Source organism: Babylonia areolata, chromosome 31, assembly GCF_041734735.1.
Source record: "Babylonia areolata isolate BAREFJ2019XMU chromosome 31, ASM4173473v1, whole genome shotgun sequence".
Classification (NCBI taxonomy): domain Eukaryota; kingdom Metazoa; phylum Mollusca; class Gastropoda; order Neogastropoda; family Buccinidae; genus Babylonia; species Babylonia areolata.
The window spans coordinates 19,091,856-19,110,184 of record NC_134906.1 but is presented as its reverse complement, the minus strand read 5'-3'; the positions used below and the strand labels follow the sequence as shown (position 1 = coordinate 19,110,184).

The 18,329-nt window shown below is 42.7% G+C and overlaps 1 pseudogene across 1 annotated transcript; it reads left to right on the top strand.

Annotated features, from left to right (window-relative positions):
* The first annotated feature begins 934 nt into the window (after window positions 1–934).
* LOC143276206 (uncharacterized) lies at window positions 935–17,853 on the top strand (annotated as a pseudogene). Its single transcript, XR_013053518.1, has 9 exons — window positions 935–1,214; window positions 3,790–3,888; window positions 4,726–4,846; window positions 5,187–5,303; window positions 9,283–9,380; window positions 11,074–11,154; window positions 11,728–11,865; window positions 14,767–14,965; window positions 17,291–17,853. The product of XR_013053518.1 is annotated as an uncharacterized LOC143276206 (transcript).
* Window positions 17,854–18,329: the final 476 nt, after the last annotated feature.

The window sequence follows — 18,329 nt, the reverse complement described above, 5'->3', positions numbered from 1 at the left end:
CACACCACACCACACCACACTGACAACACAACACACTGACACACCACAACACTGACACACCACACCACACACTGACACACCACACTGACACACCACACCACACACTACACCACACTGACACACCACACCACACCGACACACCACACCACACACTACCACACCACACACTGACACACCACACCACACACTGACACACAACACAACACACTGACACACAACACAACACAACACACTGACACACGACACAACACACTGACACACGACACACACACACCACCACCACCACAACACACACACCACCACGACACACACACACACACACACACACCACCACCACCACACACACACAACCACAACACGACACACACACACACACTGACACACACACCACAACGCGCGCGCGCGCACGCACACACATACACACACACACGCGACAACACACACACACACACTGGCACACACACACACACACACACTGTGTGTGTGTGTGCCAGTGTGCAGTGTGTCAAGGTGTAGTTTAATCCCCCCGCGCCCCCCCCCCCCCCCCGCCTCCTCTCTTGTGTATTCTGCTAACACCATGCTTTAATTCAATTAAGTATTGTGTAGTGTGGACCCTATTCAGGGCCGCAGACACTGGACTGATATAAAAAAAAATTAAAAAAAGAGCACACCAGTGCTGATCCATAATCCTCCGTCGAAATAAAGAATTTTGTCTTGTCTTGTCACGTCTTGTCCTCTCTCTCTCTTCGTTCAGCCAACCAAGCGGACTACTGAAAGTAGTACTGCATTCACTGAGCACGGCCTCGACCCAAAGATCTCGGTTGAAGCGAAATTCCTATACGGTTTGAACCTCAAATGGAACGACATATTTTTTACAGTTAACTTGCGCCGAGTACCGACGACAACAACATAGCAACCCAGAGGACGCTTGCAGAAGGCAACTGTTCTATCTGCCAACTTGGCACGGTTCCGTGCGCTCTTTTCACACACTTAATCCTGACCAACAATGTCGACAGTGCTTGTTTGCGCTCCGACCATTTAGAGAGGCTTGAAACGAACGGGAGCAAAGCCACGGGGTGTCAGCTTGGGTGAGATAAATGGGCTTGCTGATCGTCTGAGTGCCGGAACATGCTGAAATCTGTTGCCAGATGATTTGCGTCAAGTTGGGCGAGCGGAGATTTTCAAGGGATTGGTCGCTTGCGTATGTGTGAAAGGTATTGTTTTGGTTTGGTTTTGATGTTGTTTTAAGGGAGCAGGTTTAAGGTACGGCGATAAGACCGAATCTGACTGCCAAGTTATAAAAATGAAAAACATAATGGAGAAAGTTTACACAACGAACAATACTGAGTTGTGAAATTATAAGACACTTTACTAATTTCCAGTCATCTGTGATCAGAGACGTTGATATTTTTTTTTTCTCTTTTTTTTTCTTTTTTTTTTTTAAATCAAAGTGAGCCATATCTCATAACTGACTTTTGATTTTTAAACAGACTTTACCCATTTGAAACAGATTGAGTTGGTTTAATTGTGTAACAATTATAGGCAGTATGTTAATTTCAAAACTTCAGTGTTGCAGATTTTATTATTTAGCAATTACATGTACCAACACCAATTTTCAGAATTTTGGCATGATAAATCGTGTGTGTGTGTGTGTGTTCATACTATCCGATTATGTTATGTCTTTATGGTATCTGATTTATCTTAATTGATTGAATTCACATACATTGTAAAGGAAAGCTCTCTCTCTCTCTCTCTTTCTCACACACACACACACACACACACACACACACTCACACACACACACATGTATATCAATTTATAGCAAAAAAATGTGGCATGATAAGTGTGATAAGTGCACATCTCATCCAAAAATCAAACAAACAAAAATTTAGTGGTGTTCTTTTGTATTGTATTATTGGCCATCGATGCCTTGAATAATCAAAGAAATTACAGAAAAAGGTCAATGAATGGAAGGGTATTAAAAAGTAACAAGTTAGTAACAATACATAATTAAATGCAAATATTACAGATATATAATATAGATACAATAAATTAGAAGCAAGAGATAATTTTACCAGTGCCTCTCTTGTTCTCATGTCACATGACAGTGACAGTGACAAATAGTTCCACAAAGAAACAAAAAATCCCAAGGTCTGTGCTCCTTCTCCTATCATGACCCAGTTTCAGTTTCTTAAAGAGGCGTCACTGAATTCAAACAAATCCATATATGCTACACCACATCTGTTAAGCAGATGCCTAACCAGCAAAATAACTCAATGTGCTTGGTCAGGCCTTGACTGGCTTGAGTGGATGCTTATTGTGTACCTATTAGAGTGGATTTCTTCTACAGAATTTTGCCAGAGGACAACACTCTCATTGCCATTGGTTCCTTTTCAGTGCGCCAAATGCGTGCTCCATACAAGACCAGGGTTTATTGTCTCAACCGAATGACTAGACGCCCAGTTTGATTTTCCAGTCAAACTTGGAAGAAAGGGCGAGAGCAGGATTCAAACCCACACCCTCACACTCTTTATATTGGCAGCTGAGCGTCTTGACCATTCTTCCACCTTCCACCTATCATGGCCCCTTCCTATCTCTGTGGCTGCCTTCACCTCTACACTCCATCTTGCTCACTATGATCAGCTTCGGATCCACTCTGTTTACGCATACCCAGATTCAAACACTCGACTGTTGGCTGCCATTCTTTCTCTGTCTCTGGACCTTGCAGTTGGAATGAACTTCCTCTTTCGCTTTGCCAAATCTCCACACTCAGCTCTTTCAAGTCTGGCCTTAAAACCCACCTCTTCCCAAAATAGCCTCCCTTCCCTGCCTCTTCCTTGTCTTCAGTTTCTCCAGTTTTAGAGTTCTGCATGCATATGAATGACTGGTGCGAAAGCGCTTTGATTTGTCTCTGCACAAGATTCAGCGCTATATAAATACCATTATTATTATTATGGCCCAGTGGTGTTGAATAAACTACCCATCTTAGTCTCTCACATGGATTCCTCAGTTAAGTTTTAAAAGTCTCTAAAAACACCACCTTTTTCATTCTGCCTACTATTTTATTGACTGCTAGTTTGTTTCTTGGGCTTCTGCTGATTATGTGTGTGCAAATCAGGTTGTTTGTTTGCATGTTTGTGCACACGCTTGTTCATGTGTGGTGTACTTGATGCAAGTATGTTTATGTTTGTAAGTTTTTTGTTGTAATCACCATGAGTTCACTACCTGGGACGTATGAGTGTCAACCTGTGTTTTTCTTCATCTTTTTCTTCTGCTTCTTCTTTTTCTCTGCTGCTTCTTCTTCTGCTGCTGCTTTTGCTTCTTCCTGAGGGGAAACACACTAACATTATCATGTTTCAATATACACACTTTCTGGCTTTCCTGAGGGGAAACACATGTACATAATCATGTTTCAATATACACACTTTCTGACTTTCCTGAGGGGAAACACATGTACATAACCATGTTTCAATATACACACTTTCCAGCCTTTCTGATACACACACAATATACACACTTTCCAGCTTTCCTTTGGGGAAACACATGTACATAACCATGTTTCAATATACACACTTTCCAGCCTTTCTGATACACACACAATATACACACTTTCCAGCTCTCCTGAGGGGAAACACACTAACATGACCATGTTTCATTGTACACACTTTCCAGCTCTCCTGAGGGGAAACACACTAACATGACCATGTTTCATTGTACACACTTTCCAGCTCAGGACTCCTGAGGGGAAACACACAAACATGACCATGTTTCATTGTACACACTTTCCAGAAGAGCTGAGAGAGGGGAGGCACACTGACAACCATGTTCAGTGGACCACAAGACTACAGCCAACTGGACCTAAAGCAGTTCGGGGGACATAAGGATGAAGTAAGTTTCTCTACACTGCAGTGATGATAATGATTAATTTGACAGTACTCCTGACTTGCTGCAGTCAGTTTGATGCCAAAGTATTCCACCAAGAGCTATAAACAATGATTAACTAAACCGTGAATTAGCATTGATAGCAGCAATAGGCATGCAAGCAATGACACTTATAAGCTTTTATCGGTTCTGATAGTTTTCTGTGATGTTAATCAAATTTAGTTCTCAGGGCTGTTGATTGTTTATGCACATATACATCACTTCACAGTTCACAAAAACACACCCATAAACACCCACACAAGCTCTGGTATGCATATATACACATGCTTGAGCATTTTGCACACGCACGTGCGCACACACACACAAACACACACACATCATACATACAGTGATACACAGATGCACAGACACACACACACACACATACACACAAAATGTATGCACACACTCACACACACACATTCTCCCTCTCTCTCTCTCTCTCTCTCTCTGTGATATCACTTAAAGGGGGAAGACGTTAAATTGAAGATTACTACTACTACTGCTGCTACTGCTACTGCTACTGCACACACACACACACACACACACACACACACACACACACTCACACTCACACTGTCGCACTGACATACATGTATACATTTGAATTGGTAACAGTTGTCAGAAAGATGACAACAGTTCTTCTAACAGTTCTATGGGGCCATGAAGCATTAGACAGGAATAATAAACAAGAAAAAAAAAGAAAGAAAAAAAAGATGGTTATGAATATAATAATGATATTATGATGATGACAGTGACAATAATAGTGATGATGATGATGATGTTGCTGATGATGATCAACAGGTGAACTCGGTAGCCTTTTCCCAAGACTTCCAGATTCTGGTGACAGGATCAGATGACCAGCGAGTGCGCGTCTTCAACGCAAAGACCGGTCAGCTCCTCTGTAAACTGAAGGGCCATGAAGGTGAAGTATCTGTGTGTGTGTGTGTGTGTGTGTGTGCGCGCGTGCGCGCATATGTGTATATATCTATATATTCATTTATATATACATCTATATCTATATCTTTTTCTATCAACCTATCTGTCTGTCTATCTGTTTATCTATCTATAATGTGTGTGTGTGTGTGTGTGTGTGTGTGCATTTGAAAGGGTCAGGAAGTGTATGTAGTGAATGTGCGTGTGTGTATGTGCGAAAAGCATTGAGGCTGCATGTGTGTTATTATTATTACTACTTTAAAAAATATTTTTGTTATCATTATTATTATTATTATTATTGTTGTCATCATTATTACCATCATCAACAGGAGCCATCAAGAGTGTGACTGTGTCTCCCAACAGCAAGTTCATCGCCAGCTGCTCTTACGACAAGACGGTTCGACTGTGGAGAACTGCCACGACTGAGTGCACCCACATTTTGACAGGTAGTGTTCTTGCACAGGGATTTTTTGTGTGCTGTCTTTGTCTTCTGTGTGTACCCACATTTTGACAGGTTGTGTTCGTGTACAGGGATTTATTTTTATGTGTTCTCTTTGTCTTCTGTGTGTACCCACATTTTGACCGGTTGTGTTCGTGTACAAGGATTTTTTTATGTTGTGTGTGTGTGTGTGTGTGTTTGACATGCCTCTGTCTTCTGTCGTCTGCCGTAGTATCTGAGTTAAAATCAGTGCGTTTGTATTTGTATGTGTGTGTGTGTGTTTGTGCATGTGTGTGTGTGTGTTTGACATGCCTCTGTCTTCTGTCATCTGCCATAGCGTTGTGTTAGGCTCTATATGTTTGTATGTGTGGCGGTGGGGGTCAGGGAGTGTTTCTGTTTGTGTGTGTGTGTATGTCGCTATGTGCACATACAGATGTGTGTGTCCTGTTTATGTATGTATGTGTTACAGTGTATGTTTGTATGTGCCTGTGTTTGTAAACATGCATGAGTGTGTGCTTCTTTGTGTGTGTATGTGCATGTGTGTATTTGTGTGTGTGTATGTGTATGTGTATGTGTGTATGTGTCTGTGTGCGTGTCAGGAGTGACATGAGAAGGGGAGATGTGGTGCATGACATTATATATCGGGGGGGTGGGGGTGCATGAGGTGTAGAAGGTGACAGGCAAATCAAGGCGTTACATGCATTAATCATTCACACACACAAACACCTGACAACAACAACAAAAATAAGAATTCATAAAGTGACCCAAAAAAACCCAAAACAACCCAACAAAGAACAAAGCACTGTACATGTATCCATTAGCATTCACTTGCATGCTGCAAGATTACAGCTGACACACAAGGATGATTTAAAGTGTTGGGAATGACACAACAAGAGGAGGAAGAGAAGGTTTTGACAGATGCTTGTGAGGCAGTATGTTTGGAAAGAGGTGAGTGTTTTAAAGGCTTTGACAAATGCTTGTCAGGCAGTATGTTTGGAAAGAGGTGAGTGTTTTAAAGGTTTTTACAGTTGCTTGTCAGGCAGTATGTTTGGAAAGATGTGTTTTAAAGGTTTTTACAGTTGCTTGTGAGGCAGTATGTTTGGAAAGAGGTGAGTGTTTTAAAGGTTTTGACAAATGCTTGCCAGGCAGTATGTTTGGAAAGAGGTGAGTGTTTTAAAGGCTTTGACAGATGCTTGTGAGGCAGTATGTTTGGAAAGAGGTGAGTGTTTTAAAGGCTTTGACAGATGCTTGTGAGGCAGTATGTTTGGAAAGAGGTGAGTGTTTTAAAGGTTTTGACAGATGCTTGTCAGGCAGTATGTTTGGAAAGAGGTGAGTGTTTTAAAGGCTTTGACAGATGCTTGTGAGGCAGTATGTTTGGAAAGAGGTGAGTGTTTTAAAGGTTTTGACAGATGCTTGTGAGGCAGTATGTTTGGAAAGAGGTGAGTGTTTTAAAGGCTTTGACAAATGCTTGTCAGGCAGTATGTTTGGAAAGAGGTGAGTGTTTTAAAGGCTTTGACAGATGCTTGTGAGGCAGTATGTTTGGAAAGAGGTGAGTGTTTTAAAGGCTTTGACAGATGCTTGTCAGGCAGTATGTTTGGAAAGAGGTGAGTGTTTTAAAGGCTTTGACAGATGCTTGTGAGGCAGTATGTTTGGAAAGATGTGTTTTAAAGGCTTTGACAGATGCTTGTGAGGCAGTATGTTTGGAAAGAGGTGAGTGTTTTAAAGGCTTTGACAGATGCTTGTGAGGCAGTATGTTTGGAAAGAGGTGAGTGTTTTAAAGGCTTTGACAATGCTTGTCAAGCAGCATGTTTGGAAAGAGGTGAGTGTTTAATGGCTGACTTGAAGGAGCTGGACATGGGGATGTTCCTGAAGAAAAACAGGGAAGTCAGAGAGGAGGTATGGCTTCAACCAGGTGCAACAAAACAACAACAACAAACAAACAAACAAAAAACCACACCCCAACATGGGCTGTGTTAGACAGGAAATTTGAGCGACGCTCCCAAAGAAGCATTAGTGATATAGATGACGTTCAGCTGTCAGTGGTCCCCTGTCTTCCCTTCAGAGCCGTTAGCACACTCGGTTCTAGTGTCTGGGTGGCTGCTGAGGAGAGACAGATACAGTGCAATACAGTACAATACAATACAATACAATACAGTAAATACAATACAGAACAATACAATACAGTACAATACAGTAACTACAATACAAACAGTACAATACAGTACAATACAATACAGTACAATACAATACAGTAAAATACAATACAAACAGTACAATACAGTATAATACAATACAGTACAATACAATACAATACAGTAAATACAGTATAATACAATACAGTACAATACAATACAATACAGTAAATACAGTATAATACAATACAGTACAATACAATACAGGACAGTAAATACAGTACAATACATTGCAGTGCACACAACGCAACACATCACAGAACAGCACCAACACAACACAACAATACAGTACAATACAATTCAACGCAACACCAGTACAACAGGACAATACAATACATGTAAACACAAAACCAACACAACAGGACAACACAACGCAGTACAACAAAATAAAAACATCTATATTTCATCCAAATTGTGCACCGACAAGCTTGTCACTCACACCACACACAGTCTCCCAGCCCAGAGACAGGTGAAAGGCACACTGACATGAGACAAAGGTCAGACCAACAGGTGAAAAATGAAGCATAAAAAAATGAAGCATGCTCATATCAAGCTAAATGCATGCAAACAGGTAATAAAACACCGTGGATTGATTTACAGTGAATACACCACAAGCGAATAATTGAACACAGAGGTTTTTTGATTTACAGTGATGTCATGGAGAGAGAGAGAGAGAGGCCTGATTTACAATGATGTCACACAGAGAGAGGCACACACACACACAGTGTCACAAAGAGAGGCATACACATCATCTTAAGAGAGAGTCATTATGTGAGGACTAGCATTTTGTACCTGGCCTCACCTGCTGATGACTGGATACATGTGACCATTTTTTTTCCTCAAGGCTTCAAACCCTCCTTGCATGAAAAAAATGCAGCTGAGTTTGATCCGGTGTGTTCAGATTCCCAGACCATTCAGTGGATGTGTTACTGCAGGGCCAACACTCCATGTGAAAGTGGTGTTACTGTAATTTGGAGAGTCTCTGTGCCTTGAAGCTTTGACTCTGAACAAAAAAGACCTGGCTTGCATGCTGAAGAGTGAGTTTCAGTCTCAGTTTTCTCAAGGAGATGTCACTGGGTTTGGACAAATCCATATATGCTACACCACATCTGCTAGGCAGATGCCTGACCAGCATCATAACCTAACATGCTTAGTCAGGCCTTGAGCGCATGCTTATATATCTGTGCTCCTATCAGAGTGGATTTCTCCTAAAGAAATTTCTCGAGAGGACATCACTCAAATTGCCATGGGTTCTTTTTCAGTGTGCCAAGCATGTGCTGCACACGGGGCCATGGTTTAATCTTCTCATGCGAATGACTAAGATGCTCATTGTGGCAAAACGGTTAAGACGCTCATCTGCCAATACAGTGTCTGTGATGGTTCTGGGTTTGAGTCCCACTGACTAGCCCTTTCTCCCAAGTTTGCTTGGGAGGCCGATCCATGCTTCTCTGCTAATGGAGTAAGTGAACAGACTTGCCCTGTGTAGACAGGTGTCACTTACTTGGCTGCTTGGCATTTGCATATCATAGGATGAGAAGCATATTTGCATATTACAAGATGAGAGACGAGAGTGAGGAGAAAGGGAGTGACATAAGGAAGACAGGTAAAATGTTGAAGAAAGGTGGTACCTGACGGCAAGTGGTACACTGTGTGTGTGTGTGTGTGCGGATGTGTGTGTGTGTGTGTGTGTGATTGTGTGTGTGTGTGCGGATGTGTGTGTGTGTGTGTGATTGTGTGTGTGTGTGTGTGTGTGCGGATGTGTGTGTGTGATTGTGTGTGTGTGTGTGTGTACAGGGCACGAGAAGAGTGTGGAAGTGGTAGTGTTCTCCCCTGACTCGGCCTGGTTGTGCTCAGGATCCTGGGACAGAACGGCCATTGTCTGGGATGTGCAGGTTTGTCTCCCATACCCTGTCTGTCCATCTGTCTCTCTGTCTGTCTGGCCATCTGTCTCTCTGTCTCTGTCTCCCTTCCCAGCATCCCATTGCAGTGATGCCTATGGCCTGAAAGCAATAAAACATTCATTCATTCATTCTCTGTCTCTCTCTCTCTGTCTGTCTCTCTATGTCTGTCTCTTTCTGTTTGTCTGTCTCTGTCTCTATCTCTTTGTCTGTGTGTCTGTCTCTCTCTTTCTCTGGCACTCTGTCTGTCTGTCTCTCTCCCTCCCTCTCTCTGAGTCTCTCTCTCTCCTCTCTCTCTACCTGCCTCTCTCTTCCCTTGTCCTGTTTCATAGAGTGATGTTGGGGATATGCATTTGGTGATTGTTGTTGTTTTTGTTTTTGTTTTTTTAATTTGTAAATATATATGTGTGTGTATATATATATATATATATATATATATATATATATATATATATATATATATATATATATACATACATACATACATACATACATACATATATATATATATATATAAGTCATACAAATGAACTTTACAAAAACTGTTTCCCAAATAATTTACAAATAAAGTAGACACACACATACGCATCCACTTGTATGGTGCGCAAGCAGGCTTTTCCATGTATGACCCTCTCCAAGCAGGCAATTTTACTCTGTTTTCAGAGGAGGGGCATCAGGGGGAGAGGGGGGCGGTGCATTAAGGATATGTTCTTATTTCCATATTCCACTGAACGCTGACACGGATAACAGGATCTTTTACATGTGTATGTGATCTCTTGCATGCGCATACACATGAAGGGTGTTAAAGCAATAGCAAAGTCTGCACGTTTATTGACCTGGGAGATCAGAAAAATCTCCGTCCTTAACCCCCCACCCCACCAGGTGCACCAAAACTGGGGTTTGAACACAGGAAACTCGGGTCATAATTCAACGCTCTAACCGTTTGGCCTCACCGCACCCGTCATCAAGGAAGTTGTGTCTTCCTCCTTCAAGTGCTTGCATCACAAACATTTCTGCAGCACTGAGGGAAACGGAAGAAAGAACATGGTGGTTTTTAGGAACGTAGAACGTGTGTCAAGACAGCATTGGTACGGTGTGTTTTATGACACGCGCTGTGCATCAACAGGGAAGTCAAGGGGCTGATAATGTATGTCTACACAGGACATCAGTCCCCTCACATTTGACACCACGGTGATCAATCAGCAGCATTAAAAAGGCAGCGAGTGGAACGCTTTTTGCATTTTAAACATGGAGACAAGACACCTGTGGATGTGATTGGTGGTGGGTGGGGTGCTGTTTGTGGGGCCTGGGTGTTTTTGAGGGGTGTGTGTGTGTGATAACATACATATGTCACTGTGTGTTATGATAAATGTTACCCTGTGTGTGATATGTATATGTCACTCTGTGCGTGTGATTTGATATATGGTGCTGTGTGTATGTATGTCACACTCTGTGTGTGTGTGTGTGTGTGATATGTCATGATGTGTGTGATATGATATATATGGCACTGTGTGTGTGTGTGTGCTATACCCATGGCCTGTGTGTGATATGTCTGTGTCACTTTGTGTGTGTTGTGTGTGTGTGCGTATGTGTGTGTGTGATATGATATAAATGTGTTACTGTGTGTGTGTGTGTGTGTGTGATATGATATAAATGTGTTACTGTGTGTGTGTGTGTTGTGGAACAGGATGGAGGCATTGTGGAGAGACTGACAGGACACACTAGCCTGGTGCAGTCCATCGCCTTCTCTACTGACCGACAGCTCATTGTGAGTGCTCTGCACTTGTCCATGATGATAACAATCTTTTTTTGAATTTGTATTTACTCTTTTTATGACAACAGATTCACTGTGAGGACTTCGGGCTGCTCTCCCCAGGGAGAGCATGTTGCTACACTACAGCGCCACCCTTTTTTTTTTGTATTTTTTCCTGCATGCAGTTTTATTTGTTTTCCTATCGAAGTGGATTTTTCTATAGAATTTTGCCAGGAACAACCCTTTTGTTGCCGTGGGTTCTTTTGCGTGCGCTAAGTGCATGCTGCACATGGGACTCTGTTTATCGTCTCATCTGAACAACTAGCGTCCAGACCACCACTCAAGGTTTTGTGGAGGGGGGAGAAAATACTGGCGACTGCCAATGTGATTCAAACCAGTGTGTTCAGATTCCCTCGCTTCCAAGGCAGACACGTTACCTCTAGGCCAAAGCTCCACATAATGATAATAATAATGATGATAATAGTGATGATGATGATGGTAATAATGTGAAGTCTGCGTGACACTGTTTTTTTCAGGGTTGAATGTTGACTCGTGGCTTTTTTCTCCTCTTGATGCTGGTTGTTGCAGGCGACGGGATCCTGGGACTTCACAGTGCGCGTGTGGGGCACCAGGGAGCTGGGGCAGGGTCTGGGTCCTCGGGTGCTGGTGCTGGAGGGACACACGGGCAACGTTCACGCCGTCACCTTCTCCAAGGACGGCATGCTGGTCAGTGCTTCAGTTCAGTTCTGTTCAGTTCAGTTCCATGATGAGAACAATGATTACATCACCAATACTATGCACCTACTACTACTACTACTACTGATGATGATGAGGATGATGATACTACTACTACTGCTAATACTACTGCTGCTGCTGTTACTACTACTGCTGCTGCTGTTACTACTACTGCTGCTACCACCGCCACCACCACTACTACTACTTCTGCTACCACCACCACCACCACAATATACTACTACTGCTGCCACTGCTGCTGAAACACTTCTACCACCACCACCACCACCACCACTACTACTACAACTACCACCACCACCACAATAGTGCTGCTGCTAGTGCTGCTACCACCACTACTGCTACTACTGCTGCTGCTGCTATTGCTACTGCTGCTGCTACTACTACTATTACTACTACTGCAGCTGCTGCTGCAACCACTACTACTACCACAACCACCACCACCACCACCTCAATACTACTACTACTGCTGCTGCTGCTATTGCTACTACTACTGCTGCTACCACTGCCACCACCACCACTACTACTACTACTACTACTACTATTGCTGTTGCTGCTGCAGCCACTATTACTACCACCACCAACAGCACTACCACAATACTACTACTACTACTGCACTGCTGCAGCTGCTTCTGCTGTTACTACTACTGCTGCTACCACCAGTACCACCACTACTACTACTGCTGCTGCGATTGCTACTGCTACTACTATTTCCACCATCACCACAATTCTACTGGTACGACTACTACTACTGCTGCTACCACCACCACCACTACTACTGCTGCTGCTATTGCTACTACTACTGCTGCTACCACCACCACCACCACAATACTACTACTGCTGCTGCTATTGCTACTACTACTACTGCTGCTACCACCACCACCACCACAATACCACAACTACTGCTGCTGCTATTGCTACTACTACTACTACCACCACCACCACCATCACCACAGTACCACTGCTACGACTACTACTACTGCTGCTGCTGCTATTGCTACTACTACTACTGCTGCTACCACCACCACCACCACAATACCACAACTACTGCTGCTGCTATTGCTACTACTACTACTACTACCACCACCACCACCAGCAGCACTACCACCACCACTGTTACAATTGCAACTACTGCTGTCATCACCACCACCACTACTACTCGTGCCACCCAGCTCAAGGAGGTGTCACTGTGTACTGAAAATTCCATACACCACATCTGCCAAACACATGTCTGACCAGCCGTGTAACCCGACACGCTTAGTCAGGCCTGGAGAAGAAGAGAGAGGAAAAAAAGAAGCAGATGGATAATAAAATAGAATAAAATGCGGGGGGGAAGAAAGGTACATGAATGAATAAAATTTTTAAAAAAGCAAGAGAAACTTACAAACAGCTTTCAGGGATATAACTCTCTCTCTCTCTCTCTCTCTCTCTCTCTCTCTCTCTCTCTCTCTCTCTCTCTATCTATCTATCTATCTATCTATCTCTCTCTCTCAGTGTGTCTGTCTTTCCCTCTCTCTTTTTCTCTCTCTCTTCCCCCCTTTCTCTCTCTCAGTCTCTGTCTCTCTCTCCTCCTCTCTTTGTCTTGCATCAGATAACTTTTTTTTTCTCTGTCTGTCTGTCTTTTCTTTCCCTCATGTTTAATGCTGTTTCAGTGTCTTGACCCCAGAAAATGGGCTACAGCATCTGATCAGGGTGCTATCATTTCATTGTCATCAGAATAGGTCCCTGAATTTAGGATACAGAAATATTTCATGATAGATATAGATATACATATATAGATTTAGAAAGAGATTTAGAATTGGAAATAGATGTAAATAGATAGGTAGATAGATAGATAGATCTCTCTCTCTCTCTCTCTCTCTCTCTCTATATATATATATATATATATATGGATAGATAGATAGATATGGAGAAACACACACACACACACACACACACACACACACACATTGACACACAGAGCTAAAAAGAACATGTCACAAACAGGTAAAATGACCATTTCATTAAAGAGTAAACAACACACAGTATTGTGAGGAAAGCAAAGCCAACAACCCAGCAAAATCACCAACACCTAACGCCATGTTGCACACACACACACACACACACACCACACACACACACACACACACACACATCGACACACAGAGCTAAAAGAAGCATATCACAAACAGGTAAAATGACCAGTTCATTAATGAGTAAACACACAGTATTATGAGGAAAGCAAAGCAAACAAAATCACCGTCACCTAATGCCGTGTCGCTTACACACACACACACACACACACACAGAGACAGACCTCCGTTATTTATTTTTTCATTGTTGTAAGTTAATGCTTGTTGATATGCATACACCTATTTTCCCTCCTGTAACACCTCATTTATTACACGCCACTATCCCTTTAAACTTTTTATTTCTTATAATATACTTATTTTCATTTCCTCTGTACATACATTAACACTTTCTTACACTATTAATCACAAGTATTCCCTCTCTTTCCTCTCTCTTCTTTCTGTCTGATAACACTTGTTGTGAATAGACAGGTGCAATAGCTGAGTGGTTTAAGTGTTGGACTTTCATTCTGAGGGTCCCAGGTTTGAATCACGGTAATGGCGCCTGGTAGTTAAAGGGTGGAGATTTTTCCAATCTCCCAGGTCAACATATGTGCAGCCTGCTTGTGCCTGAACCCCCTTCTTGTGTATACACACACAGAAGATCAAATACGCACATTAAAGATCCTGTAACCCATGTCAGTATTCGGTGGGTAATAGAGACATGAAAATACCCAGCATGCATGAACCACGACAGAGTCATCGGCAAGTCGATGTTGGTCATGTAATGGAAAGAAGGGAGAAGACATGAAACTGAAGATCTTTACAGGCCTCCGGCTCCTGGGACAAGACGGTGCGGCTGTGGAACCCCAAGACGGGGGCGCTGCCTGCACGTGTGCCGCGGGCACATGGGCTGGGTTCAAGCCCTGGCCTTCTCCCCGGACGGCACCTACCTGGCGTCCTCCAGCGATGATGATTCTGTCAAGGTGTGGGACGTGGTCAACGGGCAGTGCGTTCGAACCCTGGAGGTGAGGATATTTTTCAGGTTGGGGCAGCCTGGGTTGTTGTTGACAGGGCGCAAACAAGCCGAGTGGTGTTAAAAGCGTTGGAAACTTTTTTCAGTCTGAGTGCTATAGGAGTGTGTTTTGTATTGTAGGAGTATACTTGTGCATGCTGTGCTATAGGAGTGTGTTTTTGTATTGTGGGAGTATACTTGTGCTTGCTGTGCTATAGGAGTGTGTTTTGTATTGTAGGGAGTATACTTGTGCTTGATGTGCTATAGGAGTGTGTTTTGTATTGTAGGAGTATACTTGTGCTTGCTGTGCTATAGGAGTGTGTTTTGTATTGTAGTATCCTTGTGCTTGCTGTGGCTATAGAAGTGTGTTTTGTATTGTAGTATCCTTGTGCTTGCTGTGCTATAGGAGTGTATTTTGTATTGTAGTATCCTTGTGCTTGCTGTGCTATAGAAGTGTGTTTTGTAGGACCATCCTTGTGCTTGCTGTGCTATAGGAGTGTGTTTTGTATTGTAGTATCCTTGTGCTTGCTGTGCTATAGGAGTGTGTTTTGTATTGTAGTATCCTTGTGCCTTGCTGTGCTATAGGAGTGTATTTTGTAGGACCATCTTTGTGCTTGCTGTGCTATAGGAGTGTGTTTTTGTATTGTAGTATCCTTGTGCTTGCTGTGCTAGAGGAGTGTGTTTTGTAGGACCATCCTTGTGCTTGCTGTGCTATAGGAGTGTGTTTTGTATTGTAGTATCCTTGTGCTTGCTGTGCTATAGGGAGTGTGGTTTTGTGGGACCATCCTTGTGCTTGCTGTGCTATAGGAGTGTATTTTGTAGGACCATCCTTGTGCTTGCTGTGCTATAGAAGTGTGTTTTGTAGGACCATCCTTGTGCTTGCTGTGCTATAGGAGTGTGTTTTTGTATTGTAGTATCCTGTGCTTGCTGTGCTATAGGGAGTGTGGGTTTATATTGTAGAGTACCTTTGTGCTTGCTGTGCAATAGGAGTGTATTTTGTAGACCATCCTTGTGCTTGCAGTGCTATAGGAGTGTGTTTTGTATTGTAGTATCCTTGTGCTTGCTGTGCTATAGGAGTGTGTTTTGTATTGTAGTATCTTTGTGCTTGCTGTGGCTATAGGAGTGTGTTTTGTATTGTAGGAGTATACTTGTGCTTGCTGTGCTATAGAGTGTGTTTTGTAGGACCATCCTTGTGCTTGCTGTGCTATAGAAGTGTGTTTTGTATTGTAGTATCCTTGTGCTTGCTGTGCTATAGAAGTGTGTTTTGTATTGTAGTATCCTTGTGCTTGCTGTTGCTATAGAAGTGTGTTTTGTAGGACCATCCTTGTTGCTTGCTGTGCTATAGAAGTGTGTTTTTGTATTGTAGTATCCTTGTGCTTGCTGTGCTATAGTGAGTGTGCTTTGCATTGTAGGAGTACCTTTGTGCTTGCTGTGCTATAGAAGTGTGTTTTGTATTGTTAGTATCCTTGTGCTTGCTGTGCTATAGGAGTGTGCTTTGCATTGTAGGAGGTATCTTCGTGCTTGCTGTGCTATAGGAGTGTGTTTTGTATTGTGTAGAGTGTCTTTGTGCTTGCTGTGCTATAGGAGTGTGTTTTGCATTGTAGGATTGTCTTTGTGCTTGCTGTGCTATAGGAGTGTGTTTTGGTATTGTAGGAGTATCTTCGTGCTTGCTGTGCTATAGGAGTGTGTTTTGCATGTAGGAGTATCTTCGTGCTTGCTGTGCTATAGGAGTGTGTTTTGCATTGTAGGAGTGTCTTTGTGCTTGTTGTGCTATAGGAGTGTGTTTGTATTGTATGGAGTATCCTCATGTTTGATGTGCTATAAGAGTATGTTTTGTATTGTAGGAGGTATCTTTGTGTTTGCTGTGCTATAGAGTGTGTTTTGTATTGTAGAGTGTCTTTGTGCTTGTTGTGCTATAGGGAGTATGTTTTGTATTGTAGGAGTATCTTTGTGTTTGCTGTGCTATAGAGTGTGTTTTGCACTGTAGGAGCATTGGTGCTACTTCAAGATTTCTGTGGACTGCATTTTTTGTTGTTGTTGTTATTGTTGTTTTGAGGGGGCAGGGTGGGTGGGTGTAGTACGCAGATCAGAGGAGGTTGGGGATGTGGTGGAAACAGAAGAAAGTGTGCATTTTTGATTGAAATGTTGAAACCTTAGGCTTCATTGACAGAAAATGAATTAATTTATTTATTTTCATCATTTCAGCAGTATAATACATAAGATAATCTTGTTAGATAGAGCAAGAAAAAAAAACCTGCTGAAGGAATTTTGTATGAATTAAGTAGACTTAATGAGGATTTGTGTTTGAAGATAACGTTCTTGCATTTTGGGTTTGCAGGGACAGACAGACCAGGCTCAGCACTGGTTCCTTCACTCCAGGGGGCGCTTTGTGGCGTCAGGTGCTGCCATGGTTACGCTGGCCTTGACCTGATCTTCATCGCTTGAACTTGATGACTCTTTAAAAAAGTGTGATGGTGCTTTCTATGGCACCCCGAACTGTAAAAAGGAAGAATGTTGGTCATTATTCTACATTTTTCTGCCATCCAGAGCTTTAAACCAGAAGGAGGATCCAGCATTCATTGTGTATGGAGGTTTGGATTGAAAAGTCTGATGGGGTTCATGTGTTTTTTGTGCTTGATAATCATGTGACTGGTTTGCTTGTGTGTGCTTTTGTGCGGGGGTGTGCATGCATGTCTTTTGTAAGTCAGTTGATAACTCTTGCTCTCTGTCTTGCCAGCGTGGCACAGTGGTTAGTGCAAAAGTACTGGGGAATGAGAGGCCATGGGTTCAGATCCCATCTGTAAGCTGTGGTCTTGTATTGTTGAGCCCAGCCCAGCTCCTGCCCAGAAAGGAGTGTGTCATATGCTCAAATGGGAAGACTGGAACAAGAATTGTTTTTTTGTTTTTGTTTTTTATTTTTGTGGGCTGCGACTTCCATGTTCACTTGTATACACAAGTGGGCTTTTATGTTTATGACGTTTTAATCCTGCCATGTGGGAAGTCATACTCCATGTCATACTCCAGTTGTTGTTGGGTTTTTTTGGGGGATGTGCATGCCAGGTATGTTGTTTCCATAACCTGACATGGATTACAGGATCTCTAATGTGCATTTTGATCTTCTGCTTGCGTATACACATGACAGGGGTTCAGGCACTAGAAGTCTGCACATCTGTTGACCTGGGAAATGGGGAAAAATCATTCACCCTTTACCCACCAGGCGCCGAACCCAGGATTCTGACCGGGACCTTCAGATTGAATTTTCAACGCTTTAAACTTGGTGTTACCCTGTCTGGAACAAGATCAAAAATCATCCACTTCATGGTTATGTCTTTAAGTGTTCCTTTCACCCACCCCACACACCACTGCCCTCCCCCCCC